Below are 15869 nucleotides of genomic sequence, written 5' to 3' on the forward strand. Positions count from 1 at the left end.
CTATGCCTTTTCATGTTTCAGAGATAACACTCGTTAACCGCCCTTGAACATTGAGGTTTACACTTCTTTACAGTTTGGGCTCTCGATTGGTTATCTGGTAACGATACTTTGCAGTATTTACCAGAACATTTATACCAAGACCCAGCCCACTGCACGGTTCAGATATTTTTTTGCACCTTGGTTTATGTAACATTTGTACTTTATTCACATCTACCAGCAATGCTACCCACTGCCAGGACAGACTGAGGTAAATTGGTTCACCATTCCCTCAAAACCTTGTCTACCTTTCCTTCAAGTACTTATTTACAGATTTATTCCAGCACCTCTCTTTCCATTGGGTAGTTCCATACGTTTATGGTCGTCCATTTAATCATCTACAGTCATACCATGCTGGACATGCCCGATCTCGTCTGATCTTGGAAGCCAAGCAGCATTGTGCCTGGTCAGTACCAGAAGGGGTGACCCTCTGAGAATACCGGGTACTGTAGTCTCAAGGAACCCACCATTCACACCTTCCGTTCATGCACCCAGGAATAATCAGCAACTCTTAATTCAAAATCATAGTACACGTGCTCATGCTTACTCGTCTTATAAGAGTCCGTAGTTGGAAAAGCCGGATCCCTTGCTTCTCTCCTATGAATGCTCTTATGTTTAACAATTCATAAGTTGATTGAGCAAACAAGGAATTTAAAACTTTCGCTTCGATGAACGTCTAATATCAATACTCACTTAAGATATCGTGGGTGTGTAGATAAACCTCCTGCCACCCACCCCAGAAAAAGTGAGTAACATTTTGTTACATTGTTATTTAATACTATTTTAAGCTATTGTTGTGGACATATACAACAATATTTTTTTCGTCTGTCTTGATCAATAAAAGTTAAGTTTTATATTCACACTCACAGTGTATTCCATATTATAACCCTATCAGCAATCAATTTATTTACATAAAGTGTGCCCCAGAGAGACAACAAAACAGTCTTCTTTTTGCTCTTCTGTGCAAAAAACACTCCACAATAGTTTGCTCTGAACTAATGTCCGGGAGCAATTGATTACGGCTTTACTAGTAGTTGTATGTAGTGTCTTCACCTCAGGGTAGTTAGAGTAATAATCAGTCACGACAATGTACGTTTTCCCATTACAATCAAACAAATCAATGCCAACTTTCTGGTACGGTCTCTCTGGCACTGCGTGAGGACTCAGTGGCTTGACTTGTTTTTTCGGCTATACGTAAGACATAAATTCACATGTAGCTGTAGTCTGTGCTATATCTTGGTTCATTCTTGGCCAATACATAACTTCACATGCTCTCCGCTTACATTTTTCTTCTCCTAAGTGGCCTTCATGTATCTTGCACAGCATAGTTTTTCTTAGTCGTGCAGGTATGACAAACCTATTGCCTTTGTAAATAATACCATCGACAACTGTAAGGTCACTGCGGTACATCCAATAATCATGGATAGACAGCGGGCATGCATGTTTTTCTGCTGGCCAACCTTTTAGAATGATATCTTTCAACACTTTCATTGTGTCATCTGTCTCAGTTTCTTTCCTAATCTGTTCTTGTCTTGCAAGAGACACTGGTAGAGAAGCTACGATCAAATTAACATAGGCTTCTATCTCTTCATCCATCAGACTTTTGGAACTTTCACTTTTGTTCACAGCACGAGAAAGTGTATCAGCAATGTACATGTATTTGCCGGGACAGTACAGCAAGTGTACATCATATTTCTGTAGTCTGATAAGCATTCGTTGAATTCTCATGGGACAGTCATGCAATGATTTAGTCATGATAGCTACCAATGGCTTGTGGTCAGTTTCCACTGTAAATGTTTGACCATACACAAACTGATGAAATCGCTCACATGCATATGTGATCGCTAGAAGTTCTTTTTCTATCTGAGCATACCTTGTTTCAGCACTTGTCAGTGCTCTTGATGCATAGATTACTAGTTGCCATGTATCCTCATGTTCTTGTAACAGCACTGAGCCTAGTCCAAATTGCGAAGCATCTGCTGAAATTCTTATTCTTTTCGCAGGATCAAAGAATTTTAGCACTGGTTGCTCTGTAATGATCTGTTTCAAGTTTTGCCAACTTTCTTCTTGTTCATGTGACCACATCCACTCGTTATCTTTATCCAACAACCATCTAAGAGAGGCTGTTCGTTCAGAGAGTTGAGAAATAAACTTTCCTAAGTAAGTAATCATTCCTAGGAATCTTCTGACGTCGTCTTTGTTGTTAGGACGTTCCATGTTCACTATGGCTGATATTTTCCTTGGGTCTGGTTTTACACCTTGATCCGAGACCACGTCGCCCATAAAGGTAAGTGTATTCACGCCAAATTCACATTTGTCCTTGTTTAGCTTTAGATTCACTTTCTTGACAAGTTCCATTACTTGTCTCAATCTAGAATCATGTTCTTCCTTTGTAGATCCCCAGACAATAATGTCATCCATCATTGTTTCAACACCTGGAATATGTTCAAAAATCATGTGTATCTTTTTGTGATATACTTCTGGAGCAGACAAAATTCCATATGGTAGTCTAAGAAATCTGTATCGACCTTCTGGTGTATTAAATGTACAAAGCTTTGAGCTGGCCTCATCTAACTTCATTTGCCAGAATCCTGAAGATGCGTCCAATTTACAAAACCATTTTGCACCCGCAAATTGCGACATGATTTCATCTCTGGTTGGTAGTTTGAAATGTTCTCGTTTAATAGCTTTGTTTAAATCTCTGGGGTCTAGACATATTCTGAGTTGTCCATTTTTCTTTTCAACAATTACTAAGGAGCTTACCCATTCAGTAGGCTCATCAACTTTCTGTATCACACCCAAGGCTTCCATGCGATTTAACTCTTGTTTCAGTTTTTCTCTCAGCGCAAACGGCACTTTTCTACAGGGGTGTATCACTGAAGAAACTTGCGTGTCTATATTTATTTTATGCTCTCCAGGCAAACAACCTAGACCTTCAAACAAGTCTCTGTATTCTGTAAACATCGATTTGCAGTCATCTTCTACTTGTGATGTCACCATAAAAACTTTCTTTAGCAAGCTTAGTTTCTCACAGGAACTTAATCCTAGAATCGGTTGCACATTTTTATCCACAATCAGTAGAGATGTTTTAAACTGTTGTCCCTTATATTTCAGTGTCACTAAGCATGTACCTTTCACATGAATATCCTCCCCAGTGTACCCTGTAACTTTCACTTTGGCTGGAAGAATTTTAGGTTTTACTCTAAAAGTCTTATAGTCTTGAAATTATATTAAATTCACCTGCGCACCAGTATCAAGCTTAAAGGGAATGACAATCTCATTCACAGTTAAAGGGACAATCAATTTTTTCTTATCTGCACTGCAAAGTTTGATGCAATCAACAAAGAATTCATCTGTTTGTTTAACAGCACGCACTTTGGTTGTTTTACTTTTAATTTTACAGCATTTGGCAAAGTGATTAAGTCTACCACATTTCATGCAGGTTTTACCATAAGCAGGGCACATTTTAGGATTGTGAGCATTTCCACATCTACTACACATTTCCTTATTAGACTGTGGCTTAGACTGCTTCATTCTTGAGAATGGAGGTTTGCTTTGCTCTGTTTTCTGCACTACATATACAGCAGCATCAGCGTCCTTGTGTAACGTTTTGGCTTGAAATCTAGTTATTTCTGCAGATCTACACATAGTCACTGCCTTTTCTAGTGTTAGGTCTTGCTCTCTCAGCAGTCTCTCTCTGAGTCCATTATCAGGTATTCCACAGACAATACGATCTCTAATCAGTGAATCCTTTAAATCACCAAACTCACAGGTTTTACTGAGTGATTGCAGCTCTGTAACATACTGATCAAATCCATCTCCAGACTTCTGATCACATGTGAAAAACTTATATCTTTCATATGTCACATTTTTCCTTGGCACAAAGTAATCTTCAAACTTTTGCATTATAGAAGAGAGCACCATATTCTGCAAATTGAAAACTATTATATATGTCCAGCACATCCTCTCCTATCACATGGAGGAAAATGGATGCCTTCGTTTTGTCAGCCTCTGAATCAGCTCCACATGCAGCAAGATATATATTAAACCTTTGCTTAAATCTTTTCCCGTTTTCAGACAAGTTACCAGACATCAGCATGCCAGTTGGAGGAGCCAGTTTATCCATGGTTACTCACTGTTTGAAGATAGGAGCACACGGCAGGCCTTGCAGACACTGAGTATCACAGCCTTACAGATTTCTGCAGGATTCTTTCACACTCTGAGAGCACTAGCAGTCCAAGTTAAACTTCTTCTGACACCATGTTTTGTTCATATGTTTGTAAATCCAGTCATCAGGACACAGAGACGTGAGTTCACTGCTGTGCTGTTTATTCCATCACCAACTCCAGACACACTGCACACTGGACCACCCACTTCCCAGCATCCCCCTGGTCCCAGGGATCATCACTGAAGATTCAGGCTTACACATATTACTAAGGGAGTGTCTACAAATATTAAGCATTCTAATACACTAACATCACAGGCACCATTACAGATTATTTGTGACGTGGAATTGGAATATAAAGTCTGTATAAAATCCAGGAATTAGCATGGAAAGCCAAATCAGTGTAACGTTTCAAATAGGTGATCCCAATGCACCATGTTAAACGCCTTTTCTGCATCTAGAGATAAAATAGCTTGGGATGCATCACACATGGCGCACCGGGACCCACACACCACCGCCAACACCCTTCTAATGTTTATCACGGAATTCCTACCCTGCACAAAACCCGTCTGATCCGGGTGGACGATGTCAGGAAGTAACAATTTGAGTCTGTCAGCCAATATCTTAGTCAGGAGTTTGTAGTCAATATTAAGGAGGGAAATTGGTCTATAGGAGCTCGGATCAGAGGGATTGCGTCCCGGTTTTGGGAGTAATCTTAAAATGGCTGAATTGAAATAAGAGGGCATGGCTGCATAATTTAGAATATCATTAAATACCGAGGTCAAAAAGGGGAATAAATTTAAGACCAAGTAATTTATAATAATCCGTGGGGAGACCATCAGGGCCCGGAGACTTCCCAGATTTTAAACCTGAGATAGCTTTGGTCACTTCTAGTGATGAGCGGGTTCAGTTCCTCGAAATCCGACCGCCCCCCCGAACTTCACCCATTTTACACGGTTCCGAGGCAGACTCGGATCCTCCCGCCTGGCTCGGTTAACCCGAGCGCGCCCGAACGTCATCATCCCGCTGTTGGATTCTCGCAAGATTCGTATTCTATATAAGGAGCCGAGCGTCGCCGCCATTTTCACTCGTGCATTGGAGATGATAGGGAGAGGACGTGCAGCGTTCTCTCAGTTTCTGTGTTCAGTGTGCTGCAAATATCTGCGCTTGGTGTGCTGCAAATATCTGTGCTCAGTGTGCTTGCAAATATCTGTGCTCAGTGTGCTGAAAATATCTACGTTCTCTGCCTGAAAAACGCTCCATAACTGTGCTGCATTGTAGTATATAGTAGGAGGACAGTGCAGAATTTTGCTGACCAGTTACCACCAGTATTATATAGCAGTACGGTACAGTAGTCCACTGCTCTACATACCTCTGTGTCGTCAAGTATACTATCCATCCATACCTGTGGTGCATTTTAGTTGTGCGCAGTATATATAGTAGGAGGACAGTGCAGAATTTTGCTGACCACCAGTATATAATATATAGCAGTACGGTACAGTAGTCCACTGCTCTACCTACCTCTGTGTCATCAAGTATACTATCCAACCATACCTGTGGTGCATTTTAGTTGTGCGCAGTATATATAGTAGGAGGAGGACAGTGCAGAATTTTGCTGACCACCAGTATATAATATATAGCAGTACGGTACAGTAGGTCACTGCTCTACCTACCTCTGTGTCGTCAAGTATACTATCCATCCATACCTGTGGTGCATTGTAGTTGTGCACAGTATATATAGTAGGAGGCTAGTGCAAAATTTTGCTGACCACCAGTATATAATATATAGCAGTACGGTACAGTAGTCCACTGCTCTACCTACCTCTGTGTCGTCAAGTATACTATCCAACCATACCTGTGGTGCATTTTAGTTGTGCGCAGAATATATAGTAGGAGGACAGTGCAGAATTTTGCTGAACACCAGTATATAATATATAGCAGTACGGTACAGTAGGCCACTGCTCTACCTCTGTGTCGTCAAGTATACTACAAAAGTTCAGTAAAATGACCAAAAAATCAAAATTAAAAGCGTCTGATGAGAAGCGTAAACTTGCCAGTTATGACACGGAGTGGCAAGGAATGGCTGAGGCCCTGGCCTATGTTCATGGCTAGTGGTTCAGATTCACATGAGGATGGCAGCACTCATCCTCTCGCTAGAAAACTGCAGTGCCACTCCTAGATGGGCCAGGTGTTTGTGTCGGCCACTTGGGTCGCTTAGCTTAGCCACACAGCTACCTCATTGCTCCTCTTTTTTTCTTTGCATCATGTGCTGTTTGGGGACTATTTTTTAAATCTGCCATCCTGTCTGACACTGCAGTGCCACTCCTAGATGGGCCAGGTGTTTCTGTCGGCCACTTGGGTCGCTTAGCTTAGTCACACAGCTACCTCACTGCACCTCTTTTTTTCTTTGCATCATGTGCTTTTTGGGGACTATTTTTTAAATCTGACATCCTGTCTGACACTGCAGTGCCACTCCTAGATGGGCCTGGTGTTTGTGTCGGCCACTTGGGTCGCTTAGTTTAGCCATCCAGCGACCTCGGTGCTAATTTTAGGACTAAAAATAATATTGTGAGGTGTGAGGTGTTCAGAATAGACTGGAAATGAGTGGAAATTATGGTTATTGAGGTTAATAATACTATGGGATCAAAATGACCCCCAAATTCTATGATTTAAGCTGTTTTTGAGGGTTTTTTGTAAAAAAAACACCCGAATCCAAAACACACCCGAATCCGACAAAACATTTTCAGGGAGGTTTTGCCAAAACGCGTCCGAATCCAAAACACGGCCGCGGAACCGAATCCAAAACCAAAACACAAAACCCGAAAAATTTCCGGTGCACATCACTAGTCACTTCATTTTCCATTATTGGGATGATCAGGGTCGTGCCCTGAGCCGTGGTAAGCTGTGGGATTGGGAGATCCTCCCAAAATGATGTGCTATTGGGTGGAGGCGGGGAAGGGGGGGGGGATATAGGTCTGTATAAAATTTTGTCAGTACAGATGTCGTCTGGTCATTATTGGAGGATAAAGAACCATCTGCCATCCGTAGAGGATGGATAATTGACGAAGGATGCTGCCCCTTCAAAAGGTTCGAAAGTATTTTGCTCGATGTCTTACCAAACTTGTAAAATTTAGACTCTTTCCTAAAAGAGTAACTAGATTCCAACTTTGTAAGGACAAATGTCAAAATGTATCTTAGCCATGGTGTATTCTAATTTAGTGTCCTGAAACGGGGAATGTTTAAAAGCATTGAACGTAGAAGTGAGGGTATGTTGCGTTTTGATATACTCCTTCAGTAAAGATTTCTTAGTGGAAATAGTGTGAGCAATGATATTGCCCCTGACCCTAGCCTTAGAGGCTTGCCAAAATAAAGCTGGTATTCTTTCAACACATCTGAGTTATGTAACGCAAAATCATCCCAACTCTCATTGAACTCTTTGTCAAAGGGTAGGAGTGTGGCGAGTGCGGGGGGGGGGGTAGCGCCAAGAAATAAAAAATTTCTGAGTAGGGGACATATGGATTTCTACCCACAACAATGCATGGTCTGATAAGGAGATAGATTCGATCTCTGATCGAGCGGATCTAGTTAATAAAAAATCAGAAACAAGTATATAATCAATGCGGGACAGTGTACCCTGTGCTGCGGACAGACAAGTGAAATCACGCTCCATGGGGTGCAGAACCCTCCATATGTCAATCAGATGTAATTTGTTAGCTAGAGAGGGGACACCAAATTTAGGCGGGTTATTGCCATGTTCTTTGGGGAATTGTTTATCTAAAAATTTAGACGATATGATATTCCAATCACCACATAGAACAATAGGGGATCCAGCATAAGGCATAAGTAATGTGAGGATGGTTTGCAGAATGCTTTTGGTATATACATTAGGAGCATATATGTTACACAGTATATACAGTTGATTATGAAACATAACTTGACGAAAAACCCATCTACCGTTTACATCCGCAAAGACTGATTGAACTTCGAAAGGCAAATTCTGTCTAGCTAAGATAACCACACCCCTAACTTTCTTAGAGAAAGAAACAGACGCCAGTACTTTCCAACCTAAAGCATTTAGCCTATGCACATCAGCAGACAATAAATGCGATTCTTGTAAAAATACCAGATACATGTGAGCTTTATGTAAATATATGAGTATTTTCTTATGTTTCTGTGGAGAGTTCATTCCCCCACATTCCAACTCCCTATCTTAATAGAAGACATCGAGTGAGAAAGAGAAGAATATATAGGACAGCTCGGAAAGGAGCAGTGCACCCCTCCACAGGGATGGTAAAGTGAGCAGCACGGGTCTCGTCACCCAAAGGGAAAGAGGAAAAGAGGGGGGACACAACAAACAAATAACAACAAACAAAAAACATAAAATTACCAATAACAGCATATATCGTTAAATGACATTCCGGTGAAGCAACCAAAATGTTATCAAAAGACATATCTAATCCTAAATCTTGCTAACCCTCCTGAAATAATAGGAAAGCGACCCGACGGTCAACGGTAAACAGTGGTAAGGAAAAAGAGTCACTGAGTGCCAGTAGGTTTCCACCAGTATCACCCCCCAGCTAAGTAGTCTGAACCAAAAAAACAGTGAGGTAGCCAGGGCACAAGGAGGGAAGGGTATGCAATAATAATTCGATAGCAGACAGTGTGTATGAAATTTTCATTGCAATATCTAAGACAGAAGGTAACTACAAGATATATATAAGAGCCCCAAACAATACATTTAAGTACAGAATTATTAATCAAGAAAAATCAGGTTCCGACATCATGCAGTTTCAGAAGGAAACCGAGTAGATGTATATAGGCTAGAGAGAGATGTGCACCGGAAATTTTTTGGATTTTGTGTTTTGGTTTTGGATTCGGTTCCCCAGCCGTGTTTTGGATTTGGACGCGTTATGGCAAAACCTCCCTGAAATTGTTTTGTCGGATTCGGGTGTGTTTTGGATTCGGGTGTTTTTTTTTTTCACAGAACCCTCAAAAACAGCTTAAATCATAGAATTTGGGGGTCATTTTGATCCCATAGTATTATTAACCTCAATAACCATAATTTCCACTCATTTCCAGTCTATTCTGAACACTGAACAACTCACAATATTATTTTTAGTCCTAAAATTTGCACCAAGGTCGCTGGATGACTAAGCAAAGTGACCCAAGTAGGCGGCACAAACACCTGGCCCATCTAGGAGTGGCACTGCAATGTCAGACAGGATGGCACTTAAAAAAATTAGCCCCAAACATCACATGATGCAAAGATAAATAAAAAAAAAAGAGGTGCAAGATGGAATTGTCCTTGGGCCCTCCCACCCACCGTTATGTTATATAAACAGGACATGCACACTTTAACAAACCCATCATTTCAGCGACAGGGTCTGCCACACGACTGTGACTGAAATGACTGGTTGGTTTGGGCCCCCACCAAAAAAGAAGCAATCAATCTCTCCTTGCACAAACTGGCTCTGCAGAGGCAAGATGTCCACCTCCTCCTCATCGTCCGATTCATCACCCCTTTCACTGTGTACATCCCCCTCCTCACAGAGTATTAATTCGTCCCCACTGGAATCCACCATCTCAGGTCCCTGTGTACTTTCTGGAGGCAATTGCTGGTGAATCTCTCCACGGAGGAATTGATTATAATTCATTTTGATGAACATCATCTTCTCCACATTTTGTGGAAGTAACCTCGTACGCCAATAGCTGACAAGGTGACCGGCTGCACTAAACACTCTTTCGGAGTACACACTGGAGGGGGGCAACTTAGGTAAAATAAAGCCAGTTTGTGCAAGGGCCTCCAAATTGCCTCTTTTTCCTGCCAGTATACGTACGGACTGTCTGACATGCCTACTTGGATGCTGTCACTCATATAATCCTCCACCATTCTTTCAATGGTGACAGAATCATATGCAGTGACAGTAGACAACATGTCAGTAATCGTTGGCAGGTCCTTCAGTCCGGACCAGATGTCAGCACTCGCTCCAGACTGCCCTGCATCACCGCAAGTGGGTGGGCTCGGAATTCTTAGCCTTTTCCTTGCAGCCCCAGTTGCAGGAGAATGTGAAGGAGGAGCTGTTGACGGGTCAGGTTCCGCTTGACTTGACAATTTTCTCACCAGCAGGTCTTTGAACCTCTGCAGACTTGTGTCTGCCGGAAAGAGAGATACAACGTAGGCTTTAAACCTAGGATCGAGCACTGTGGCCAAAATGTAGTGCTCTGATTTCAACAGATTGACCACCCGTGAATCCTGGTTAAGCGAATGAAGGGCTCCATCCACAAGTCCCACATGCCTAGCGGAATCGCTCCGTATTAGCTCCTCCTTCAATCTCTCCAGCTGCTTCTGCAAAAGCCTGATGAGGGGAATGACCTGACTCAGGATGGCAGTGTCTGAACTGACTTCACGTGTGGCAAGTTCAAAGGGTTGCAGAACCTTGCACAACGTTGAAATCATTCTCCACTGCGTTTTAATCAGGTGCATTCCCCCTCCTTTGCCTATATCGTAGGCAGATGTATAGGCTTGAATGGCCTTTTGCTGCTCCTCCATCCTCTGAAGCATATAGAGGGTTGAATTCCACCTCGTTACCACCTCTTGCTTCAGATGATGGCAGGGCAGGTTCAGGAGTGTTTGCTGGTGCTCCAGTTTTCGGCACACTGTGGCTGAATGCCGAAAGTGGCCCGCAATTCTTCGGGCCACCGACAGCATCTCTTGCATGCCCATGTCATTTTTTAAATAATTCTGCACCACCAAATTCAATGTATGTGCAAAAAATGGGATGTGCTGGAATTTGTCAACATGTAATGCACGCACAATATTGGTGGCATTGTCCAATGTCACAAATCCCCAGGAGAGTCTAATTGGGGTAAGCCCTTCTGCGATGATGTTCCTCAATTTCCGTAAGAGGTTGTCAGCTGTGTGCCTCCTATGGAAAGCGGTGATACATAGTGTAGCCTGCCTAGGAACGAGCTGGCGTTTGCGAGATGCTGCTACTGGTGCCGTCGCTGCTGTTCTTGCTGCGGGAGGCAATATATCTACCCAGTGGGCTGTCACAGTCATATAGTCTTTAGTCTGCCCTGCTCCACTTGTCCGTGGTTAAGTGGACTTTGGGTACAACTGCATTTTTTAGGACACTGGTGAGTCTTTTTCTGACGTCTGTGTACATTCTCGGTATCGCCTGCCTAGAGAAGTGGAACCTAGATGGTATTTGGTACCGGGGGCTACACTACCTCAAGAAATTCTCTAATTGCCTGTGAACCAACTGTGGATACCAGACGCACGTCTAACACCAACAGAGCTGCCAAGGCCTGAGTTATCCACTTTGCAACAGGATGACTGCTGTGATATTTCATCTTCCTCGCAAAGGACTGTTGGACAGTCAATTGCTTACTGGAAGTAGTACAAGTGGTCTTCCAACTTCCCCTCTGGGATGTTGATCGACTCCCAGCAGCAACAACAGCAGAGCCAGGAGCAGTAGGCGTTACACTCAAGGATCCATCGGAGGAATCCCAGGCAGGAGAGGACTCGTCAGATTTGCCAGTGACGTGGCCTGCAGGACTATTGGCTTTCCTGTCTAAGGGGGAAATTGACACTGAGGGAGTTGGTGGTTTGGTTTGCAGGAGCGTGGGTACAAGAGGAAGGGATTTAGTTGTCAGTGGACTGCTTCCACTGTCACCCAAAGTTTTTGAACTTGTCAATGACTTCTGATGAATGCGCTCCATGTGACGTATAAGGGAGGATGTTCCTAGGTGGTTACCGTCCTTACCCCTACTTATTACAGATTGACAAAGGCAACACACGGCTTGACACCTGTTGTCCACATTTCTGTTAAAATAATTCCACACCGAAGAGGTAATTTTTTTTTGTAATTTGACCAGGCATGTCAATGGCCGTATTCATCCCACGGACAACAGGTGTCTCCCCGGGTGCCTAACTTAAACAAACCACATCACCATCAGAATCCTCCTTGTCAATTTCCTCCTCAGCGCCAGCAACACCCATATCCTCATCCTGGTGTACTTCAACAGTGACATCTTCAATTTGACTACCAGGAACTGGACTGTGGGTGCTCCTTCCAGCACTTGCAGGGGGTATGCAAATGGTGGAATGTGCCACCTCTTCCCGTCCAGTGTTGGGAAGGTCAGGCATCGCAACCGACACAATTGGACTCTCCTTGGGGATTTGTGATTAAGAAGAACGCACAGTTCTTTGCTGTGCTTTTGCTTAAGTCTTTTCATTTTTCTAGCAGGAGGATGAGTGCTTCCATCCTCATGTGAAGCTGAACCACTAGTCATGAGGAACATAAGAGAGGGCCTTAGCCGTTCCTTGCCACTCCGTGTCGTAAATGGCATATTGGCAAGTTTACGCTTCTCATCAGACGCTTTTAATTTAGATTTTTGGGTCATTTTACTGAACTTTTGTTTTTTGGGGTCTACATGCTCTCTACTATGACATTGGGCATCAGCTTTGGCAGACAACGTTGATGGCATTTCGTCGTCTCGGCCATGACTAGTGGCAGCAGCTTCAGCACGAGGTGGAAGTGGATCTTGATCTTTCCCTATTTTACCATCCACATTTTTGTTCTCCATTTTTTAATGTGTTGAATTATCTGCCAGTAATATATCAATAGCAATGGCCTACTGTACTGTCTGTACTACTACTGCTGGTCACCAAAATGCTGCACTGTCCTACAATATACTGCGCACAACAATGCAGCAGAGATATGGATAGTATACTTGACACAGAGCTGCAAGATACAGCAATGGCCTACTGTACTGTACTATGGGTCTAATTCTGAGTTGATCGCAGCAGCAATTTTGTTAGCAATCGGGCAAAACCATGTGTACTGCAGGAGGGCCAGATATAACATGTGCAGAGAGAGTTAGATTTGGGTGGGGTGTATTCAAACTGAAATCTAAATTGCAATGTAAAAATAAAGAAGCCAGTATTTACCCTGCACAGAAACAAAATAACCCACCCAAATCTAACTCTCTCTGCAAATGTTATATCTGCCCCCCCTGCAGTGCACATGGTTTTGCCCAATTGCTAACAAACTTGCTGCTGCGATCAACTCAGAATTACCCCCTTTATGTATAATGTTGGTCACCAAAATGCTGCACTGTCCTACTATATACTGCTCACAATAATGCAGCACAGATATGGATAGTATACTTGACACAGAGCTGCAAGATTCAACAATGGCCTACTGTACTGTACTATATGTATACTGCTGGTCACCAAAATGCTACACTGTCCTACTACATACTGCTCACAATAATGCAGCACAGATATGGATAGTATACTTGACACAGAGCTGCAAAATACAGCAATGGCCTACTGTACTGTACTAAATGTATACTGCTGGTCACCAAAATGCTGCACTGTCCTGCTATATACTGCTCACAATAATGCAGCACAGATATGGATAGTATACTTGACACAGAGCTTCAAGATACAGCAATAGCCTACTGCTCTGTACTATATGTATACTGCTGGTCACCAAAATGCTACACTGTCCTACTATATACTGCTCACAATAATGCAGCACAGATATGGATAGTATACTTGACACAGAGCTGCAAGATACAACAATGGCCTACTGTACTGTACTATATGTATACTGCTGGTCACCAAAATGCTGCACTGTCCTACTATATACTGCTCACAATAATGCAGCACAGATATGGATAGTATACTAAACAAAGAGCTGCAAGATACAGCAATGGCCTACTGTACTGTACTATATATGTATACTGCTGGTCACCAAAATGCTGCACTGTCCTACTATATACTGCTCACAATAATGCAGCACAGATATGGATACTGGATAGTATACTTGACACAGAGCTGCAAGATACAACAATGGCCTACTGTACTGTACTATATGTATACTGCTGGTCACCAAAATGCTGCACTGTCCTACTATATACTGCTCACAATAATGCAGCACAGATATGAATAGTATACTAAACACAGAGCTGCAAGATACAGCAATGGCCTACTGTTCTGTACTAAATGTATACTGCTGGTCACCAAAATGCTGCACTGTACTACTATATACTGCTCACAATAATGCAGCACAGATATGGATAGTATACTTGACACAGAGCTGCAAGATACAGCAATGGACTACTGTACTGTACTACTATAATTATATACTGGTGGTCCCCACAATGCAGCCCACTGAGCACAGATATTTGCAGCACACTGAGCACAGATATGGAGCGTTTTCAGGCAGAGAACGTAGATATTTTCAGCACACTGAGCACAGATATTTGCAGCACACTGAGCACCGATATTTGCAGCACACTGAGCACAGATACGGAGCTTTTCAGGGAGAGAATACAGCCACGTCCTCTCCATTCAATCTCCAATGCATGAGTGATAATGGCGGCGACGCGTGGCTCTTTATATAGAATACGAATCTCGCGAGAATGCGACAGCGGGATGATGACGTTCGGCCGCGTTCAGGTTAACCGAGCAAGGCGGGAAGATCCGAGGCTGCCTCGGACCCGTGTAAAATAGGTGAAGTGTGGGGGCGTTCGGATTTCGACGAACCGAACCCGCTCATCTCTAATATAGGCGAATCATAACGCCCAGGCCAGAAGGGCATGCTCAGTCCCGAGTGTCAGGGTCATCCCCATGGGTATGTAGATAAGCTTCTGCATCCTGTACGGAAAGGAAATCCTTAAAACAATTGTCCCTGTATATGCGTAATATCACGGGGTACAGCAATGCAAATTTCTGACGTTTCTGTATTAGTCTGGAACAGAGTGGGGAGAATTCCTTTCTAGCTTTCGTCAGCTCTGCGGAGTAATCTTGGAAAATAAGGAGAGAGTGACCCTCCCAAGAGAAGTTGCGGTGTTTGTGTGAAGCATGCCAGATTATCTTCTTGTGAAGATAATTCAGAACTTTAAAAATTACAGCACGAGGTCTGCTGCCCTCTTGTGGACGAAAAGGGCCTAAGCGGTGGGCCCGTTCAATGGCCCTCATTCCGAGTTGTTCGCTCGCTAGCTGCTTTTAGCAGCATTGCACACGCTAAGCCGCCGCCTACTGGGAGTGTATCTTAGCATAGTAGAATTGCGAACGAAAGATTAGCAGAATTGCGAATAGAAATTTCTTAGCAGTTTCTGAGTAGCTCGAGACTTACTCCTACAATGCGATCAGTTCAGTCAGTTTCGTTCCTGGTTTGATGTCACAAACACACCCAGCGTTCGCCCAGACACTCCCCCGTTTCTTCAGACACTCCCGCGTTTTTCCCAGAAACGGCAGCGTTTTTTCGCACACTCCCATAAAACGTCCAGTTTCCGCCCAGAAACACCCACTTCCTGTCAATCACACTACGATCACCAGAACGAAGAAAAATCTTTGTTAGGCCGTGAGTAAATTGCCAAACTTTTGTGCAGATTTACTTGGCGCAGGTGCACTGCGAACATTGTGCATGCGCAGTTTGCGACTAATCGCTCCGTTGCGAAAAAATCTAACGAGCAAACAACTCGGAATGACCCCCAATAATCATATCAGAGCATTCATCCTGAACATCCAAAAGGTCTGGGAGAGTGTCACGTATAAATTTTAAGAGCTCCGACTCCTTCACCACCTCAGGCAGTCCAATAACCCGAAGGTTCTGTCTCCTGGACCTATTTTCCAATTCATCTGTCTTGTTAT

The 15869-nt window shown here is 43.1% G+C and overlaps 1 pseudogene; it reads left to right on the forward strand.

Annotated features, from left to right (window-relative positions):
• Positions 1–372: 372 nt before the first annotated feature.
• On the forward strand, positions 373–491 carry LOC134947160 (5S ribosomal RNA; annotated as a pseudogene).
• The last annotated feature ends 15378 nt before the right edge of the window (positions 492–15869 follow it).

This window comes from Pseudophryne corroboree, chromosome 7 (genome assembly GCF_028390025.1).
Source record: "Pseudophryne corroboree isolate aPseCor3 chromosome 7, aPseCor3.hap2, whole genome shotgun sequence".
NCBI lineage: Eukaryota > Metazoa > Chordata > Amphibia > Anura > Myobatrachidae > Pseudophryne > Pseudophryne corroboree.